Source organism: Pinus tabuliformis, chromosome 9 (assembly GCF_031772625.1).
Source record: "Pinus tabuliformis cultivar Carrire ecotype Pingquan chromosome 9, CPIR1, whole genome shotgun sequence".
Lineage (NCBI taxonomy): Eukaryota > Viridiplantae > Streptophyta > Pinopsida > Pinales > Pinaceae > Pinus > Pinus tabuliformis.
Window position 1 is genome coordinate 1,425,536,788 of NC_142307.1, and position 22,689 is coordinate 1,425,559,476.

A 22,689-nucleotide genomic window follows, 5' to 3' on the forward strand; every position below is an offset into this window, starting at 1 on the left:
GATTTATTTCTACTTGTTCTAATATCTGCTAAGAGTATAGAAGTGCAACATCAGTAACAGACATTAAAATGCAAACATAAATAAATCTCGATCCATGCATTCATCAAAAACCCCCTCCTAGGGTGCAAAAGTGCATGTTCTGAGGACAAGTTTTTTGACAGATTTCCGGACCCTTCTCGAAATGCCATGAGAAGGGTTAAATACTACTAACTAATTAATCTTAATTACACTAATTTAGGGAACGGCTTCAAATGACCGCCCTTTTACTAAAACAAATTTATTTCTAAAAATTGAATCTAATTTCTAACCATTTCTGTATCTGCTCCTTAGTGCTGTAAGCGATGCGCTGTTCGCCCTGAAAGAGTCGGCTGGTTATCCTTTCCTTTTGTTCGAGCTTGAAAATTAGAAATAACAAGAGCTGGCACCTCTTTCTGACAAACTAGAAGATATTTTTGAAAGTGTTCTTCTAGAGGAGTGTCTTCACGGCGTGTATACTTAGTACAACTCATATTTCTTTCAAACTGATTGTGCTGTTGCTATTTCGGTTTTCGGCCGTGCGAATGACTCAATGAGTTAGGAGTCATGTTGTCTGGACAATCCCCTGTATCGAGAATTGCTTCCGTTCTTTGTTCCAGGGTTTTCTGGAGCGTCCTCCTTCTTTTGCGTTTCTCTTTTTGCTTTACCCAGTCTGAGCTTCAAGATCTTTTGCAAACACGCTGCTTTTGTGCGCCTTTGACTCTGAGTCTTAGATAGTCTATTTTCATCAGCGCCTGTTGGGTGATACTCTGGAATCCGTGGTCCTGCTGCATGCGGCATCCATTTGCGGAGGCATCTTCTCTCTGTTACCCCATTGGTGCTTTCCTCTTTTCCTTAGATGTTTCCTGCATATAGACTTATATCAGTTACATGTCTTGCAGTTTACGCAAAGAAGAAGAGAAATGACGAAAAGATTGACATGAAAGCATTAAGTTCTAATGAATGCGTAATTCTGACACTCATCATGATTTGACTCTTTGAAAAACGCGATACAATCATTCTTGGATACTGAAGCATGCGATCATTAATTTCCCTTAAGGTGCACGCTCAATTTTGGGTTTACCGTTTATGTCGGAGAATTCTTGCGATGAGTCCTTTCTGCGATTGGAATCGCAGTATCGAGGGTTGTGACGTCATTAAGTGTTATCGCAAATTGCCAATATCGCAGATCGCAGTTTTGTATGATCGCAGATCGCAGATCGCAAGATCGCAAGGTTTTCGCTTTATCACTCTGTGCTGCTTATGCGACATTGCGACGTGCAACGTCGCATATCGGCCATCGGCGATTCCTTAGGTTTTCCCTTTTTGAGCGCTTTTAATGCACGCGATGCGATGGGTTCTCGCGTCGCTCTTTTTCAGTGTATTTATGCGCTTTGGGAAAACGCTTCTCTCTACCTTTGCGACGCGATATAGTTCTTAGGGAGTTAATACAAAAGATTTTTTAAACAAAATATTTTTTGGATTTTTGGTTAAGGGTCCCCCTTTGCTTGATGTTATTACTAATATCAAACAAAGAGGGGGGTTGTTGGTGACCACAACAATGGCGATTCACTGTGAAGAACCAGTTATCTCTGCTTTTCTATTGACCGTTCACTTCCGAAACAGCAAAAATTTTTATATGTCTAAATTTTGTTATGGACAGATAGAGTAGATTACCCCTCACCTTGTCAACAATACTTTGTCTCAGGCTTTTTCTTGCATTCGCACCATACATTACTTGGTCTTGATTAAAGATAAAATAAGGTCTTCTCTGCGTACTGTCTTAAAAGTATGCTCATTTGTCGTAGGTAGAGCCTCTGTTGCCCGCAAGCGTCCATAGCCTCGACAGGGTTACCATGTTATCCAGCAATGATCATTTTTCCTGCTTGAGGTTACTCGCAACATTCCAGAGAAAAAATCCTTTTTGACACACTTTTCCTTTTTTAATTCTCTAAAGAATAATGTCTTGGTTTGGTGGCCAAATTATGACACAGGCATTCACTTGATTTACACTTTTTCTGAACAAGTCAGCTCGTGATGAGACCTCTTGTCTTTTGATTGCAACAATCTTAAGTCATTGCCCTGTTTTGATAGACAGTATTGGCAAAGTCAGCAAGTTATAATATCTGTGATCATGATAAGTCGGCTCGTGATGAGACCTCTTATTCTTTGAGATATAGTGTTTTCCTTGGATTGTTTCTCTGAATGTTGCAATTTCCTTTTAGCAGGGAGGAAGTCATTGTTTTTCCTTAAGAAAGCTCTGGACGACAATAATAGAGTTTTTGAAAACAACAGTTTTGCAGAGTATACTTATTTTATTATTGATGATACCTTTCATTGTGCTGATACAAAAAAATTCTTTACCAAAGGTTGCTTTTGTCAAAGTTTTTAGAGGTTGAAACTAGCATCGTAGTCAAGGTGAAGTTAACTCTATTTGTCAATAATAAAATTCAGATTTTCAAAAATTTTGCTATTTGTACAAGCGAAATCAAAATCTAATAGAGAATTGGCGTGTTCTTTCATGAATCCTTTTTAAATGATCATTTACAACGGGTTTTAAAAAAGAGAAAAAAAAAACAAAATAAAAACTAAAAATTAAATCTATCCTACAAAAATTAGAAGAATTCTCTTCTATGGAAAATACATTTTGAGAATTTGTCCATTCACAGGCAGAGAATCTCTCCTGCCTGTTAAATCCTACAACACAAAATTCGATGGGCCTATGACCTCTACAATCTGAAAAGGACCAAGCCACAGCTTCTGGAATTTCGTATGTTTTCCCTTTTCTTCATGAGCCTTATCCCATTTTAAAACTAAATCACCCATCTGAAAGTTTTTTCTGGTTATGATGCTTGAGTCAAAAGAAGATTTTATTAGCGCTTGGTGATGAGCATGGGTTTTCCTAGCTTGTTCTCTTTGCTCTTCTAGTTTGATTATTTCCATTTGTCTTAATCGTAAAGAGGAAGTAGATACTTCATCGATATATTGCACTAAAGACAAAGAGGGAATGACTAGGTGAGTCAGAAGAACCACTTCTCTCCCATAAACTAAATTAAAGGGAGAAGTGCCGATAGAAGCTTTCTTTGTAATTCTATCTTCCCATAAGGCATTTACCAGCACTTTGTGCCAATTCTTTTGGTTTTGGTCGACTGTCTTTTTAATAATCCTGATTAGGTTCTTGTTTGTTGATTCGACCAACCCGTTACCTTGCGGATAGTAGTTGGCAGAATACTTCAGTTTGAACCCTCTTTTGAGCGTAAACTCAGTCATTGCATTTCCAGAAAAATATGATGCATTATCAAACATTAAGGCCATTGGCAATCCAAACCTAGTGATGATAAACTGATCTATGAATTCAATAATGTTTTAAGAATTAGCTGTCTTGAGAGGAACTGCTTCTACCCATTTGGTAAAATAGTCAGTTGCTGTGAGGATATACCTATGCTGTTTAGAAGAGTGAGAAACGATCTCACCTATTATGTCCAGGCCCCATTGACTGAACGGTTGCTCAATGTTAACCGGCTGCAGTGGCATGGATGACTTCTTTTGTTTCCCTGCAGCAGTCTGGCAGACTTGGCATTTCCTTACGTAATTGTATGAATCTTTGAACAGCGTGGGCCAGTAATATCCTGCACGCAAGATTTTATGTGTGGTGGCTTCTCCAGCATAGTGTCCACCTGCTGGTCCATCGTGAAGTTCTTGCAAAACCTTTTCGGCTTCAGTTTTCTCAAGACATCTAAGAAGCACAGAATCGTAATTTCTTTTAAACAGAACATCATTTATGAGCTGGTATTGTTTAGCTTTCAATCTCAGGGCTCTCTTCTTGGTGTGATCTAGGTGAAATGGAGCATACCCGTTCTTAAGAAAATAAATGGTGTCAGCATATAATGATTCTGCGTCATTTAGGCTTACCTCATACGTGTGTACCTCTTCAGACGAGTTCTCAGGAATTTGCGATGCTCCAGCTAACATCTTGCAGAAGCCTTGACCTCTCACGATGTGTGCTGGCTTGATCTCAATATCGTATTCTTGTAAGGCGGTGATCCAATTCGCTCTCTTTTCGCCCACATCCTTCTATATCAGGAGGTTTCTTACCGCTGGGAACAGTACTATGACTTTGGTATGGGCTTTTAGCAAGAAAGGTCTGAAATATTTGATTGCTTTGAAAACAGAATATGCCTGTTTCTCCACGTCTGAATAATTGAGTTCAGCACCTTGTAAGTTCGAGCTAAAAAATGCGATTGGAGCTTCTGCCTTTTCTTGATTCGCTTGAGTTAAAATCACAGCATAAGATTTCTCTGAGGCAAACATGTATAAGATAAAAGGTTCTGAAAAATTTGGGGTTGCTAAAGATGGAGCGTTGATGATGGCTTGTTTGATCAAGTTGAATGCTTCATGCTCGTCTAGACCCCATTTAAAGTTTGAATTCTTTTTTATCATTTTTTGTAAAGGAGAAATAATACGTGAAAAATCCGGGACAAACCTTTTGACAAAATTGATCTGTCCAAGGAAGGATTGCATGGCTTTCTTGTTATGGGGTATGGATATTTCGGAAATTTTCTTGATTCTGTCGGGTTCTATGTGAATACCAGATTTCGACACTATGAATCCGAGCAATTTCCCTTCCCTTAATGCAAAGAAAGATTTCTTTGGGTTGAGCGAAATCCCATACCTCAAACATCTTTGAAAGATTTGCTTCAAATCTTTGAGATGGTTGCTTCGTTTTTTGGAGTACACTGTTATATCATCCAGGTAAATCACTACTGATTTATTGACTAAACCTTTAAACGCGATGTCCATGGCTCTCTGAAAGGTAGCTCCGGCATTGATCAGACCAAATGGCATCTTCCGATATGCATAAGTGCCCCATTTGGTTCGGAACGTAGTCTTTAACTGATCATCGGGATGCACCAGTACTTGATTGTATCCTGAAAATCCATCCAGGAAAGACATTAATTCTGAGCCTGCTACTGCCTGTAATATTTGTTCCATAGGTGGGAGGGGAAAGTTATCTTTCTGACAGGCTTTGTTGAGATTCCGGAAGTCGATACAGATCCTAATATCTCCGTATTTCTTTCTAACGGGTACCATATTGGATACCCGTTTGGAATGTCTGACCGGGAAAATTATTTTGGCTCTCAGCAACTTGTTCAACTTAGTTTTTATTTGATTTTCTAAGTTGGGGTGGATTTTCCTGAGCTTCTGTTGGACAGGTTTTTCATTGTCAATGATAGGGATAGTGTGTTGAATGATAGAAGTGTTGTAAGTCTTCAGCTCATCGTAATTCCAGGCAAAAACGTTTTTGTATTGTCTCAGAAGATGGATATATGTTGATTTCTCTTCAGGGGCTAGGCCGTGGCCTAGGTTAACGTATTGTGGCTTCTGATCGGTCCCTAGGTTTACTAGTTCATAGTTCAGGGTAGAACTGTAAATTTTAGCATTGGCGGACCTTTTAAACCGACTTTTCAAATCATATAAATCTTCTAACTTGACCACTGATTTCGGTATAGCATTGTCAGTGCCATTTTGTTGTATTTGGTGATCATGATGGCCTTCGTCGATTATCTGATTTGAGTAGGATCCTTCAGAAGTAAGGAAATTTACGATGTCAGGATCGTCGTTGAATACTCTCCAATTGGTGATGTTGTCGGGGATGGATGGTCTAAAGATTAATTCTATTGAAAACCTATCAGGACTAAAATCTTCGGAAGGAATAAGTCTAGAGGCTATGTTAGCTAACAAGTCTGCGCTCGCGTTTTGAATTCTTGGAATTGAAGAAATGTTGAATGCTATGAAATGTGCAGTTAGATCTTGAGCTAGCGATTGATAGTGTTTTAAATGACTTGACAAGCAATGTATGGTGTTACGTACCTGTTTCACGATGATCTCAGAATCTCCAAAGACTTGAAGATACTTAACGTTCAATCCGATTGCTTTGTATAGGCCTTGAACCAAGGCTTCGTACTCTGCTGTGTTGTTCGTGCAATCGAACTCAAGTCTGCATGTGAGCATAATCTTGTTCCCGTCCGAGCTAATCAGAACGCATCCTGCTCCTGCTCCCTTATTGGATTTAGACCCGTCAAAATATAATTTCCAAAATAAAGATGTATTTATAGAATTATCTAAAAAACTAAAACATTTTGAGTCATCAGTTTGGGAGAAATTTTCAACTTGGGATAAAACAGAATTCTCTAAGTAAGGTGAAATATGAGCATTGAAATTGCCGAGGAAAGAATCTACTGCGTAATTGCCTACAATGCTGCTATTGTATGTTATGGCTTCATTTTCTCCTTCCAGTTCTGTCACTATGTATTTTTGGTGCAACTCTCGTTCAACCTTTATTTGATTTGGTCTACCATTGTAGGGTAACCACATGTGCAACCAGTCGGTTGAAAAGTATCCGTGGAGTTTTTCGGACCAGTCCCTGCTAAGAATCAAACCATAGAATTCAGGGATATCAGCTACTAGAATGTCGATAACCTGGCATACCTTGGGGTTAGACGACAGTCTTATGGTCACTTGATTAAGTTCACCTATCACTTCGACTTGCGATCGATCAAGTTGAACTATACGTACTGCGGATTTTTGAGGTTGCACATTCAATTTGGCACATATTGACCTGGGTAAAATATTCGTTGAAGCACCAGAATCGACCAAGCAATTGTGCACGTTTTTATTGAAGATTTCATATGTGAGAATTAAAGGAGTATGAGATCTTGATCTTCCTCCAATCAAGGCGATGTCATTTGGATCAATCTTATTGATCGCGTTGGTTGGAGTCCTTCCCAGATTGTGGGAAGCTACAACTGTAGGTAAAGATGTAGTAGGCACAACATGTAATTCTTTCATCATTATTTTCTGCTAGTGTTTCAATTTACTCAATTCATAAAGAGTGATGTTAGCCCTAGTCTTCTTCATGTCATCAATGATGTTATACTCCATTTCATCCGACACTATCAGTGTTCTTGATGGAGGTGCTTGATCAGATTGGACTGGGCTAAACTGGGTCGCTTTAGTAGTTGTCTTTTTTGTTGCGACCTTATCTTTTGTTGCAAGGCTTGCGCCCTTTTGTTTTGGGGTAGTTTGGGGAGGATCAAGTTGATTTTTTGCTTCTCGTGCTAACAGGAAATGCTTCTTGATCCTCTTCTTGTGGGAGGATGAAATCCCACATTCCTTGTAGTTCTACAACTTCTTCATCATCGATCTGCCCTTCAATGGTATTCTCTTCTTCTTCGTCTTTTTCAGATTCAACGTTTGAGACAGCACTGGGTGGTTTTACCTCCATGGGAGGATTTCTTTTAAAAGTCCTATAGGGCTTTTTCGAAGAAGTCTCTGCTACTTGTTTCTTAATATCAATCATCTCATTGGACATGGCTTTCAACACTTTTTGTAATCCTTCCAAATCGAAAGGATCTTCTGTTTGCTTCTTCTTGGTGTCTTCTTTGAAAGAGATCTTCTTAGATTTGCGTTCTTCTATAGCAGATCTCTTTTCTAGGGCTACCATGCATTTTTCCACTGCTAACGCCTCTGTCAAGTTGTCAACTAAGGTGGTCTTGTTTGCCCTATCTACGAAGATAGCCAATTTTGGAGGTAAAGCCGTGATGTACCATTCACATCTTACTTCCTCGCTGGGTTGTGAAGCAGCGGGGATTTTGTTGAGGATCTTATTGAACCGTAAGTTAAAATATTTAATGGGTTCTCTAGCCTCAACCTTAAGATTAGATAGGTCATTGATCAATGTCGCCGTGGATCTGTCATCAACAAACTTGGTGAGGAACTAACTTTGAAAAATATCCCAGCTTGTGATGGATTCGGAAGGTAACGAAAAGTACCACGACCCGGTTGTTCCTTGCATTGTATAAGGGAAAAGCCGGACAACAGCGTCTTCGTTAGTAACTCCGTTGAGATTAACAGAAAGCATGAAATTATTGATATGTTCTTCGGCTAGCATGCCTGCTTCTGGATTGAATTTAGGCAGCCATTTCTCAGGATGGGCCGGTATAGGGCTCAAGGGTGGAGGCATTAAAACCGCCCCAGGATTGTTCCATGGAGACTGGGCCATCGTTGAGCTGCTATACAATGGAAGTGCAGAAGATGATCCCTGATGCTGAGAAGATGAAGATATTAAGGTCTTTGATGTTTGAAGAGGAAGGGTTGTGGAAGATGAGTGAGTGATCTGGGGTGAAGATGTGGGTGGCTGACTTCACGGTGAGGGAGTTGAAATGGACGAGGTAGATGAAAGAGTCTCTCTGTCAGACTCTGGAAGTGATTTCCTTGCTATTTTCCTAGTGGGGATAGGGATTTCAGTTGGCTGGATGCCAAACTTTTCACTCTTCAATCTGGTCAGGGGATGAGTAGGATTGTACTGTGAAGTCACGCTGCCTTTAGATTTATCAGACCTCTGAGTAAAAATAGAGAATCCCTGGAGTTTACGAATCAAAGTTTGAAGTTTAGGGGGATCAATGATAAGTTGGTCTAATATATTAGAGTGTGTAGCAGCGGTGGATGCCCGAGCAACTTCTAGCTCCGAGTTTAATCGTACCGGAGAAGTTGGGGGAGTTGGTGAGGGTGATTTGCTCTCAGAATGGTATTTAGATTTTGATTTATGCGCCATTCATAGCTCGTGCCCTCCTTCTAGCGCCAAATATGTTGAGGGCCCCGAAATCGGGTCAACAACAAGGGGGATACCCACCCGGTCTAGAACCTGGTTGGCGGCTCCTTGCCCGTTTGGAGTAGCAGGTCAGACTGGGGGTAATGGGACCAGTTTCCCAATGTGAGGGGTGTGTGTGTGTGTGTAGAGTTTGATGGTATTGATCTAGGGGTACTTAAGCTAATTTAATTCTAACTTCTAAACTAACTCTATGCTATTGTAATCTAATGAAAAACAATACATCTAATCTATGCTAACCCGGGGTATTTTTCTTCTATTATGCGATCTAGAAAGATTTCGGACAATAGATGGTAATAAAGATCATTCAGCTATCATAAGAATAGAAATCCATTAAGATAAACCATTCTGCATTAAAAAGTTAGGCAAAACAGTTGTGAACAACATATCGCATAATTAGTTATTCATATGTCAAGCACAAATAAATGACTCCACCATACAGAAGTGCCAAATGGTAATACACACATTCATACATTAACATATAAAGAACTCAGCTGCATATCACTTTAGGAATATAAGTAGAAATTAGTCAAGAGATAAAAGTACCATTTATGACTGATTTCACTAATAAACTTCAAGCAATAACGATTTATTTCTACTTGTTCTAATATCTGCTAAGAGTACAGAAGTGCAACATCAGTAACAGACATTAAAATGCAAACATAAATAAATCTCGATCCATCCATTCATCAAAAACCCCCTCCGAGGGTGCAAAAGTGCATGTTCTGAGGACAAGTTTTTTGACAAATTTCCGGACCCTTCTCCAAATGCCATGAGAAGGGTTAAATACTACTAACTAATTAATCTTAATTACACAAATTTAGGGAACGACTTCAAATGACCGCCCTTTTACTAAAACAAATTTATTTCTAAAAACTGAATCTAATTTCTAACCATTTTTGTATCTGCTCCTTAGTGCTGTAAGCGATGCGCTGTTCGCCCTGAAAGAGTCGGCTGGTTGTCCTTTCCTTTTGTTCGAGCTTGAAAATTAGAAATAACAAGAGCTGGCACCTCTTTCTGAAAAACTAGAAGATATTTTTGAAAGTGTTCTTCTGGAGGAGTGTCTTCACGGCGTGTATACTTAGTACAACTCAGATTTCTTTCAAACTGATTGTGCTGTTGCTATTTCTGTTTTCGGCCGTGTGAATGACTCAATGAGTTAGGAGTCGCATTGTCTGGAAAATCCCCTGTATCGAGAATTGCTTCCGTTCTTTGTTCCAGGCTTTTCTGGAGCGTCCTCCTTCTTTTGCGTTTCTCTTTTTGCTTTACCCAGTCTGAGCTTCAAGATCTTTTGCAAACACGCTGCTTTTGTGCGCCTTTGACTCTGAGTCTTAGATAGTCTATTTTCATCAGTGCTTGTTGGGTGATACTCTGGAATCCGCGGTCCTGCTGCATGTGGCATCCATTTGCGGAGACATCTTCTCTCTGTTACCCCATTGGCGCTTTCCTCTTTTCCTTAGATGTTTCCTGCATATATACTTATATCAGTTACATGTCTTGCAGTTTACGCAAAGAAGAAGAGAAATGACGAAAAGATTGACATGAAAGCATTAAGTTCTAATGAATGCGTAATTATGACACTCATCATGATTTGACTCTTCGAAAAACGCGATACAATCATTTTTGGATACTGAAGCATGCGATCATTAATTTCCCTTAAGGTGCGCGCTCAATTTTGGGTTTACCGTTTATGTCGGAGAATTCTTGCGATGAGTCCTTTCTGCGATTGGAATCGCAGTATCGAGGACTGCGACGTCATTAAGTGTTATCGCAAATTTCCAATATCGCAGATCGCAGTTTTGTATGATCGCAGATCGCAGATCGCAAGATCGCAAGGTTTTCGCTTTATCACTCTGTGCTGCTTATGCGACATTGCGACGTGCGACGTCGTATATCGGCCGTCGGCGAGTCCTTAGGTTTTCCCTTTTTGAGCGCTTTTAATGCACGCGATGCGATGGGTTCTCACGTCCCTCTTTTTCAGTGTATTTATGCGCTTTGGGAAAACGCTTCTCTCTACCTTTGCGACGCGATATAGCTCTTATGGAGTTAATACAAAATCTTTTTTAAACAAAATATTTTTTGGATTTTTTGTTAAGGGTCCCCCTTTGCTTGATGTTATTACTAATATCAAACAAAGAGGGGGGTTGTTGATGACCACAACAGAAAGGCATTCATTGAAGTGACGATAAAGTATCCAACCATAGAGAGTTGCATGGAATTGTGGATACACTATAGTGATACCATATACTAGCTAAGGGGTTATATTATAGTGATTATTTCAACAAAACTATTAAGTACAAAGACTCAAGTGCCCTCACACGAGATGATACCTCCCTTCCTCTAATTTTGATGGAACCTCCCTCAAGGTCGTAAGGTTGAATTTCACTAGGCATGAGTGGAATTATGCCAGTGGACATGCCCCAATTTAATATGCCACATGGAACCACGTGGGGTCCATGTGGATACCATGAGGCATGATTAAGAAACCTTAAAAAAGGAAGATGGAAAACGCAAGATGACAGAAATTTTGACCCTAAAATCTGAATATAGAAGAACAAAAAAAAATAGACCTTGTTCTCATAACTACACATTGGTAGTTAGGTCAACCTAGTATTGACCTCATTAGGCTTAATTAGTAAGAGGGTATGTTATAGATATGATTGTCCAATCATAGTCATTTGTAGCTTAGAAATTGAAATGGATCCTTGGCTATGTAGAAAATCTAGTATCTCGAAGAGGGTTTTCTCCTCTACTTCCATTTCATCCAAATCTTCTATGCTTACTTGAGAACTTTTCTCCATTGTGATTTCTTCCAACATTGTGTATGCCCAATGCGTTTCAAGCTCCATATCCATTGTTTCTTTCACTACGTTATTAGGGATTTTACTTTTCCTTGTAGAAGTGTCTTGCATGGGCTTGGGTTGTGGTCCCAAGGATTACTCAATGCGACTTCTAATCCTATTGTAGTGGTTCTTGGTCTACTACGGCTTCAATTTCATTTTTGGACCGATGGGGGTCCTTTGGGTTAGGGTTTTGGGGCCTAAGGTTCCTCCTCCTTCACGCTGATTATTGTAGTGGTTCTTGGTCTACTACGACTTCAATTTCATTTTTGGACTGATGGGGGTCCTTTGGGTTAGGGTTTTGGGGCCTAAGGTTCCTCCTCCTTCACGCTGATTATTGAAACCTTTTGAATTAGTGCTTATGACTATCTTCTTCAAGTTGGGAGGGATTGGTGAGGGGGCAGTTCCTTTACAGGTAGCCATGTTCATGGCACCTTCTACAACAAAAAGGGATATGATCATAATCAATGGGTTGGATTATAACCTCATCATGGTGGAAGATAACTATGGATTCCAAAATTGGCTCCAATAAATTCATGTACACACATATCCTAGAATATGCAATGCACCTCTTTGATTTGGTTATTTCTGACACTTTTACATAGTTTCCAATGGTATTTCTAATTCCATCAAGATATCTCCTCGCCAATACTTAATTGATATAGTGTACAATATTACACATACATAAGCAACCAAAAATTTTTCTTTGTCTGGGATGAAATGAGGCATCCAAAACAAGATGAAGAGAATGGCATTGTTAAGAAAATAAGGGCCATTCATAACAACCTTTTAACAATCCTCTAAATTGATGAATATCATCATAAGAAAACCTTTGGCTCCAATCTACAAATCAACATTCACTTTTGGTCACCATCTATCCTTGATCCATGCTACGAGATCTCGATTTGGTGGTCAATCACCAATAATATTTCATATTAAAGCATGGTATTGCATTGATTCTATGTGCTCCAAGATTTTATCTTACTTGACCTTGTATCTAAGGTTTAGAAGGAATTTTGGAATACAACAACTTGATCTATTGTTTTTCCATACAACACCCAAGATATGGTATATTTTTGACCTCCTTGTGATGAATTTCCCAGTGGGGGGATTGATGAGGTGCTCTAGTTTCCACCTTCTTCCTAGAATTTGTGTCTTCAGAGACTGCATTGTGGCAGGTGGGGGCTGCACCCCCTCCCCTAGATGAGGAGGACATAGGTTGATCAGAATCAAGCTAAAAACGAAGTCCTAACAAAAAATTAGAGTTAATCTTGGAAACGTATTAGGGTTATAATGCGTGTAAACCCTAAACCTAGCTCATCAATGCTTCAGAGCATTATTTCATGGGATCTCCACCATATTAGTCTTGACTCTTATCAGTTGATTTGATTAATTAATAAATCCCACTTCTTTTCTTTGTATATATAACATTAATTATAGCATTCTACCTAATAACAATTGTAATATTTATATAACATCATTTAATACATTTCATACAACATTAATTATGAGAACTATTAAAATAAAATAATAATGAAAATAATATATTAGATAACTTAATTACAACCATTTAACCTAATAGTGAATGCAAGATAGAGAAAACTCCAATCCATAAGTGCCAACTTATGTTCCCAGGTCGTTCCTGTAATAAAAGAGCACATCAAGTTACACATTGAGCTCAAGGTGTCTTTCGCTGCAATTGGGACCAAAATTTTGTATATTGGGAGCGACTAAAGCTACCATTTGAGGAGAACTAATCTTCCTAGAAAATGTAAAGCCCTAAAGGCCCGATTGTTTAATTTGAAGGAACTTATATTCAAAAGATCTCTCGAGTGAATAGCTTCCAAAGAATTCTCTTTTATGGGGGCTCCCAAATAAATGATCGAGAGAGAGGCTCAGGAGAAACATGAGAGATGGGTGAGATGGGCTTGAATGGTAGGATGGGTATTGAAGAATAAGAATTGGGTTTTGTTGGGGTTTATTTTATATGAGAGGCTAGCATAAATTCATTTAAAATGCAATTGAAGGCCAAATCTTCTTCAATTGAGGGTTCGAACATCAACATGGTGTCATCCACAAACTATTGTTCGGTTATCAGTGCCAACTATTCATTGAGACAAATTCCCCATAGCACACTAGTGAGCATAGAAAGTCTTAGATAGCGCTTGAGGCCTTCAATGAATAGGACAAAAATAAAAGGGGAGAGTGGGTCACCTTGGCAAATACCTCGAGAGGCACTAAAGGTGGAGGAGGGGGAGCCATCCCAATCATCAAAGAAACTAAAGGCTTCCAAAATTTTGAAAAGACAAGCCCAATTCAATTCATCAAATGCTTTTGAGAAATCCAATTAGATTATCGCACCTCATTTTCTAAAAAAGTCCATAGTTTGTATAAGTTGATGTGCTACTATGATCCCATCTAGGATTTTCCAACCCTCAATATATCCCAACTTCTCCTTGGAGATTAGCAAAGGCAACAAGGGTTTGAGTCTATCGAGAATGATCTTCGAAATGAATTTTTACACCATGTTGAAAAGAATGATAGGTCTTAAGCTACTTAGGTCCATTACTCATGCTGATTTAGGAGAAAGAGTGAGGAAAGTGGAATTTAGAGTAGGGAGGATATAGCATATTCTTCATGATTCCTCCACTAAATCTAATACCTCCTCGCCCAAGAATTCCCAACCTACTTGAAAATTATATGAGGTGAAGGCATCTGGTCCAGTGGAGTTATTTTTTGGGAGTCTCATCACTGCTTCCTCAACCCCCCTCAAGGCAATTTCCTTCATCAAAGATACATTTTGGTATTTAGTGACTAATATCTGAATCTGAGAGATTATTTTCCCCATGGCTTGTAATATGTTAGGGATAGGCTCTTTAAGGAGATTCTCGTAGAATGAAGTAAGTCCATTTTCAATATCCATGTGATAAGAGAGCCACTAACCATTATGACTAGTAAGTGAGAAGATATTGTTATGATTCTTGTGTTTTAGCATTGATTTGTCAAAAAACCAAGTGTTCTTATCCCCTTCCCTAAACCATGAGATCCTAGATTTTGCCTATAGAAAGTTTACCCCTGCTTCCATCATTCTTCTAGTTTCTTAAGAATGTTATGTGCCTTCTTCGATAGATCTTCAGAGTGCCCTTCAAGCATAATTTTGTTGTTGGATGCATTCCATTTTAGTTTCCATATTTTATTTTCCTTGAATATGTTACCAAATTCTTCATGATTCCACTTTTTAATTAAACCTTTTAGAGTTTTTAACTTATGTTGAAAGTTTAACATGGGGGAGAGGCTTCGATTATCCATGTCCTACCACCACTGCTTGGATTTCTCAAGGAAGGATGGATCTATTAACAAAAAACTCAGAAATATGAATGGTCATTATTTGAGGTCCAATTCTAGCACTATTGGCTAGTGGTATGAGCCCGCACTAGGAAGGATGGAAGCTTCCAAAAGGATGTGTTTTCAAATAATAATTCTAAGATAAGAAATATGTTCATAATACATGTTATATTGGGCCTAAATCCTTTGTATTTGTCCAATTATACATTCCATTTACTGTTTCTATCTTAGCTAATTGCATGTGACTAATTGCATCTTTGAAGGATTATGCTTCAATGCCTAATCTATGAACTCCCCCCTTTTTTTTCCTCCAGCGAGGTAATCATATTGAAGTCCCCTCCAACAATGAATTTTTCATTCAAATGCATTTGTTGAAGATGAATGAGGTTGTGGAGAAAATAAATTTTATCCCCTGGCAGGTTCAACCCATATACTTCCATTAAGAAACCCATCTCCTTCAATCTGATTGGTTGAAATTTTCTAGACAAGATCCTACGGGATGTCAACCAATCATGAAAAGTTACTTCCAGGGGATTTAGTAGGATTGATAGACCCCCCATTGTTCTCTGAGAAACAAGAGACATCAACACACACCTTTTCTAGCATTACTCCACTAGAGCCTCCATGTTGGCTCCACTAACCTTTACTTCCTTCAAGACGATAATGCTAGGTTTTTCCTTTTTAATTTTTTCTTTAAGGAGTCTATATTTTCCATAGCTATTGAGACCCCTTATGTTCCACAAAATAACTTTCATTGAGAGGGAGGGATGGGGCGAAACACCCTTGAAAGTGAAGTAATATTACATATATTGGCCAGAAGATTTCCTACCTATCGTATTAAATCTTGTGAAGTTTTCCTCTCTCGTCATTTGTCTCCCTTGATTGGTTTGAGGGGGTCTCTCCAATCCAAAGAAAAATAACACTGATGGGGATTTTTTGGAGTCAACACTGTCTCCAAAAGGGTGAATTGAATCCTAAGATATGATTGTTTGAGAAGAGCCATTGGAACGTCGAAAACGTAATTGGGTCCTTGGCATTGCAGTTGCTTAGGTATCTCGAAGAAGGTTTTCAACTCTACTTCCATTTCATCCAAGCCTTCTATGCTTACCTGAGAACTTGTCTCCATTATGATTTCTTCCAACATTGTCTTTGCATCATGCATTTCAGGCTCCATATCGGTTATGTCTTCCATAGTGTTATCTCGGTTTTTCCTTTTCTTTATAGAAGTGTCTTGCATCGACTTGGGTTGTTGTCACAATGATTCCTTAGGTGATTGATTATCATGTTGCAGTGGATTTGGCTCTGCTAAGGGTTCAATTTTTGGATCTTTTTATGTGAATCCTGCTCTACTAAGCCAAAATTATTTATTTATCTGGGTTGAAACAAGGCATCTAGAACCAGATGAAAAGACTGGAATTGATAAGAAAAAAAGTTCCATTCTCAAATACCCTTGAGCAATCCTGTAAATTAGTGAAGATCTTCATACAAAAGCCTTTGGCTCCAATTTGCAAATCAATATGCACTTTTGGCTTCCATTTAGCCTAGATCCATGCTACTAGATCTCATTTCAGTGGCCAAGCATCAATAAATTTGCAAATTAAAGTGTGGTATTGCATGAGTTCTATTTGCTCTAAGATGACTTGACTTCATATATGGGGTTTTGAATGAATTTTGGAACACAACAGCTTGATCTATTATTTTTCCATGTAGTGCCCGAGATTGGTGCATGTTTTGGACCTACTTGCGATGAATTTTCAAGGGGGTGGGAGGATTGATGAGGTGTTGTTGCCGCCACCTTCTTCCTAGACTTAGCATCTCCTGGGACTACATTGTTGTAAGAGAGGGGGGGGGGGGGGGGGGGGGGGGGGGGGGGGGGGGCACCCTATCCCTGAGACATGGAGGCCATAGGTTTACCAGAATCAAGCTAAAAATGAAGTCCTCACAAAAGTTTAGAGTTGGGTATGGAAAATCTGCAAAGGTTTTAGGGTTGTAACACATGTAAACCCTAAACCTAGCTCGTGAGAGTTGAAAAAATCTATTTCGCAGGATCTCTACCATATTAGTCTTAATAGTTGATTTGATTAATTAATTAAGCCCTTTTTTTGGTATATATAAAATTAATATGACATTGCATATAATATTTATATAGAATTATTTAATACATTTTGTTTATTATTATTTTTCTTTGTATATATAACATTAATATGACATTGTATATAGTATTTAGATAATATTTTTTAATACATTTCGTTTATTATTATTTTTGTTTTTTATTTATCATTATTTAATATAAAAATAGGAAATAACAAAATTACCTATTTCTATAGTATAATAAAACATTATATATAAAAAAGTCTCTAACTTTATATCATCAACGTTATATAAAATAGTAGCTATACCCTTAGATTGGAGCTAATTCACTCACTTATATTGATGTAGCTCTCCCTCCCTGCTATCTGTATGGAACATTTGAGAAAGGCTTCTACCTTCGATGGTTCTCCCACCTCTCACATTTCTGCCATCGGTGGTTCTGACATATATCATGCTTAATAAATTGGAGATTCATTCACTTTTGGTGTTTCTATCTCTCCCTCCCTACTGTTTGCCCACCTGGAATGATCGAGCCTTAATCAAGTCCCCAAGTTTGGTCAAAAAAATGAATGAATGAATGAGGTAATTCATTTTTTTGATAGGAAAAAACTCAGGCTATAATTAGAAAGAGTGGGTTGATTATGTGGAGAGAAGGAGCAACAAAAGGATGATTTGACATTTTGATATGTAGATGAATTGAAAGTGGAGTTGCATAGGTGATTGTTTTATTTTTCAGCATCTTTACAAATTCAGTGGTGATGTTTATGGTGTTCATTTGAAAATTTCAGAGAATTATTAGTTTTTTTCAGCTAATTACGTGATAGGGTAGTCATGTCAGACATAGAGAGTAGCAGCATGTGCGAGACATTATTGGCATTCAAATAGGGTGGTAGCGGTCCAATTTGGGTTGATACACTTTCAAAACTTGTTCTATTAATCAATGAATATCTTGCTTGGTATGTGTATTATTTGTAGCCATCCGGAAATTGTTATTGACATGTATTTCACACCATATATATTATATTTGAGTTTAATGACCATGACTACTGAAATTCTATCAGAATAATTTGTATTTTATTGTTTTTTTTCCCGTTTGTTGCATAACGACCATGCAAATTCTCACAGTTACCGCTCTCTGCATTGTGTTTGGGTAATAGTTAGCAACTTAATCCTCCTAGGTTTCTGTAATGCATATGCGATAGAATTACCGTAGCCATTATGGGTAGGTTATGCTCATATTACCGTAGTGATTATGTGTCGGGTTATGTTCATTATCATAATATCCATATGTTTTCGCTTATCATTGTTTCTTATAGGGTTTGTTAATAATTGTTGTTACAACATATTGACGTTCATTGTGGAAATATTGATATGCCATGTATCAATATTCATAGGTGAGTTATTCGCTATCAATGCACTATTGGCATTATGATACAGGTGTTTTCCTCGATGGCAACTCACCTATACGATGAATGATAACAGTTCACAGTGCAACAAGTTAACAAGGATTACAGATCATATCCCAGAGATTAAAGAAAGAGAATGGTTTAAGAAGTATACTTTGGTTCACTTTGTCCAAGAAACATACACACACGGGTTAACAGAACAAAAGGAGCATATACATATGCGCACATTTTCACAGAAGGAAAAGTGTGTATGGGATGGAAAATCAAGGTTTTGGTCTGAGGTATTAGTCCGAGGTTTTTGGTCTGAGGCATTGGTCCAAGGTTTTGGTCCGAGGTTTTGTTCTAAGGTATTTTTCCAAGGTTTTTGGTCTGAGGTTTTCGTTCGAGGCATTGAGAAAGGCCAAAAACTATATAAGGAGTAGAAGATCAAAGGGACAAGTGTGCAAGTGTAAGGGTTTCTTAGGAACACTTCTATTTGAATTATATTTTATGTTGCAGGGGCTATGATTATGATATGATCTTAAATATTTTTTGCACCTTGAATTCAATGTTGGATTAGGATCGTGAGACTTGAAATGACTTTCCATTGAATGATCTGATATTGTTTGGGCTAGATCTGATCGTTAACGAATGTTTTATTCTATAAATGTTATGATCTGGGTATGATTGAAGTCTGGAATAGCTGTGAAGTTTTAAGTTAGTATTTGCAGATATATACGTTAGTTTGCCTTGGTGAAGGTCCATATACATGCTGGTTTGGTACTTCGAAGTAGTGTATAGATTTGCAGTTGGTTCTGGTTGTTGAAGTGGAGTTTTGGGTTTTGCTTTGTGTTTTGGTGACTTTGTTCTTGTGACAATGTTTTGAATGTTCAGATTGAATGATTGCGATTTGCTTCAGTGATGATGGGTTTTCAGTGATTGTATGTATTGAAATAGTGATTGATTTTGAGCTTCAATGTTGCTGATGGGTCCAGTATGAAAATTGGATGAAACATGGCCTTCATATTGTGTTGTTGTGTACTAGGAGTATCCAGTATGAAAATTTATTAAACATGGTCTCTGGAGGAAGAGAGAAGGTCATAGCATTTTGTATTCGAGTGCCTACATACTAGTAAACATAACGGCTAGTACAATAGCTAGGGGGTTGGAGCTCCATTCCAATAGCAACTAGAAAATGAGTGAAGGTTGGAGCCTTTTGTAGGCTGATGCCTACGTACTAGTAAACATATCGGCTAGTACACGAGCTAAGGGGTTGTAGCTCCCTTCCAGTAGAAGTTGGAGAATGAGAGAAGGTTGTAGCCTTCTGTAAGTGGGTGCCTGCATACTAGTATGAGTCTTCACTAGTACAATATTGTAAACAAGGTTTTCTTATATTAAAAGAAGACATAGACGACAACAGTAGGTGGTTTTTCTCCTGCATTGGGTTTCCACCTTAAATCTTGGTGTTCATGTGTGTTGCTTATGTGTGATTGCTTATTCTATTATTACTACACATGGTTACTGTTTAAATGTTAATTGAGTACTGATGCACTGATTAAAGATCAACAGATGATAAAATAACTAAATCATAAGTTCACTGGATATATGCTGGTTGCCTTTAGAAAAGTTGCGTGCACAAGCGAGTTCCCTTCTTTGAAGTAGAGTATATAAATATGAGTATGAAATGAAAAAGTTATTAATTTGATAATACTGATTCACCCCCCCCTTTGAGTATTATTTCCAACAATTGGTATCAGAGCAGGTCCTTCAGAAGAAGCTTGATTGCTTGAAGGGAGATATTTCAAGATGAACAATCACAAAGGCATGGGATCGATCAGACCACGAATATTCAGTGGGAACAACTTGGTATATTGGAAAGCCTAAACTAGAGCTTATCTTCAGTCACTTGGAGCTGATGTTTGGGCAATTGTAGAAAGACGATACCAATATCCAGCGACAGTCTCCACGGATCCAGCAGAAAAGAAATCATATGAAATCAATTGCAAAGTCGTCAACACTTTATTGGGAAGTCTACCAGAATCAGAATTCATCAAAGTCATGCAGTTCAGCACAACCAAGGAAATATGGGGCATAATCATTTAGAGCTACAAAGGAGACTCCCAGGTAAAACGTGCTAAACTCCAAACTCTCAAAATCCAGTATGAAACTCTCAAGGTGCATAGTGATTAAAGTATTTCTAGTTATTTCTTGTGAATAGATAGGATTGTAAATCATATGAGAAATCTAGGTGAAGAAATAAAGTAGGCTACTATAGTTGTGAAATTTTTGAGATCTTTGTCTTCTAAATTTGAGTCAAAAGTATCTGGCATTGAAGAAAAGCAAGATCTACAATTTGTTACTATTGTTCAACTTCATGGAATTTTAACTTCCTTTGAAATGAGGAAAGGAGGTCCATCAGACACCAGAGAAGCCACTTTCAAAGCTTCTGCAAAAGGAAAAGAAAAGGGAGATCTCAAAGAATCAAGATATATATCAGAAGAAGAAGAGGTAAACTTTGTGAAGAAACTTCAACGAGATTCTAAAAGATTCAGAGGTAAGCTTCCCTTCAAATGTTTTTCTTGTGTAAGAGTTGGTCATTACATCGCTAAATGCCCTCATGACAAAGGAAATATTTATGTAGAAGGTAATAGAATTTATTATAATCATGAAGATAGTGATGGCATGTCTAATAGTGATGAAGATGATCAAGAAATTAAACTACTCATGGCATATGAAAATGGTACCTTAGAAAAGGAAGATTTCCTTAAAGAAATCACTCAACTCAAAATTTGTTTGGCAGAAAAGGATACAATCATACACATAGTGACACATCAACTCATTGAAAAGGACAAGCACATTGAAGTGTTAGAATGTGAAGTAGTAAGTCTAAGAAAAGAACTCGAGAAAACAAAAACTATGAATCTTAGATTTGCTAAAGGATTGGAAACGTTAGATGAAATTATCAAATTTCATCGTTCACCTCCTATAAATATTCATCTTGGTTTTCATGAAACTGTTGAAGGTGAATCTAGATCACAAGATGAGGTAAGGAACTTTAATGCAAAATCTAAAATTCTCAACAAGGAGATAAGAGGTCAACCCCATCAACAACCAAGGAAAGAAAGACTTCAAAAGAAATCATTTCCTCCTAACTATGGAAGGGATAATCATTTCTTTCCTCTGAAAAATAATGTCGAATGTTCTATATGTCATCATTTTGGACATTTTGCAGCCAAATGCGCAGTAGAATGGTTCAAGATCGTCATACAAAAAGATCATCAACTTCCAAGTACTTTAAGGGATATTATGTTTCTTTCAATATGTTTGGTCACAAAGCTATTGACTACAATAGAAGGAATATGAAACATGTAAGATGTTATGCATGTAACAAGTTTTGACATATAGCAATGGAATGTAAGAGAAAATTTTGGCCACCATACCAAAAGGAGCAAACATCATCACAAATCAAGGTATTGAAGAAGAAGGAATTGTTGTCAGAAAGATGTGGTATAGCTCAGTATACAGACATAATAGACCCAGGGGGAGCTGAAAGTGTAAAAATTCAGTATTCCAATTCTCATACATAGTTATTATGAAGAAAAGTCACGTATATACGTGAGTTAGAAGCTACACAGTTGTGTATATGGTGTTTTGAGGAAAAAGCAGTGGGACAAAATCAGGAAAAGGGATCTAATATGGTTCAGTCAATTATCAATGATCTGTTCTGCTTTGATTGATGATGATTACAGTCTATAGATGATATGTAGAAGTGATTTTGGCCCTCATAAGTTGTTAATAACTTGATCAATAACTGGTTGATGATGATGCCTTGATGATTCTTACTGACAAATACAATGATCAGATCTAATAGTGAATAGATGGTATAGGTTCAAGGGGAGAAAATGCTACTAATAATGCATTGTTGGCATTATACATGATGATACTTATACTGCTTGATTCACATAGTTGCTTTGATTCAGACGACTCTTTTGATGATGGACATATATAGGTTGTTGATCTTAATGCTGCTAACAAATGCTTATGGTACATATCATATATGGTGCATGATAGTTTCTGATGACTATCATGGTCTTGTTTAGATCATTGGTACTTGTTATAAATGTCATGTATATAATTTGATGTAAAGGTCATGTAATAATTGCTATTTTAGTCATGTATAAAAATTTGGTATATCCCCACTTGGTTGGGTGGATGAGTCAAATTTGGTGTATCCCCACATGGTTGGGTGATTGATGTATGTATGAGTCATTGATCTTAGGGAGGCCATACTCGCTTAGTTGAGTTATAGAGTCATGTTATTATTTTGAAACATATCTCTGTAGAC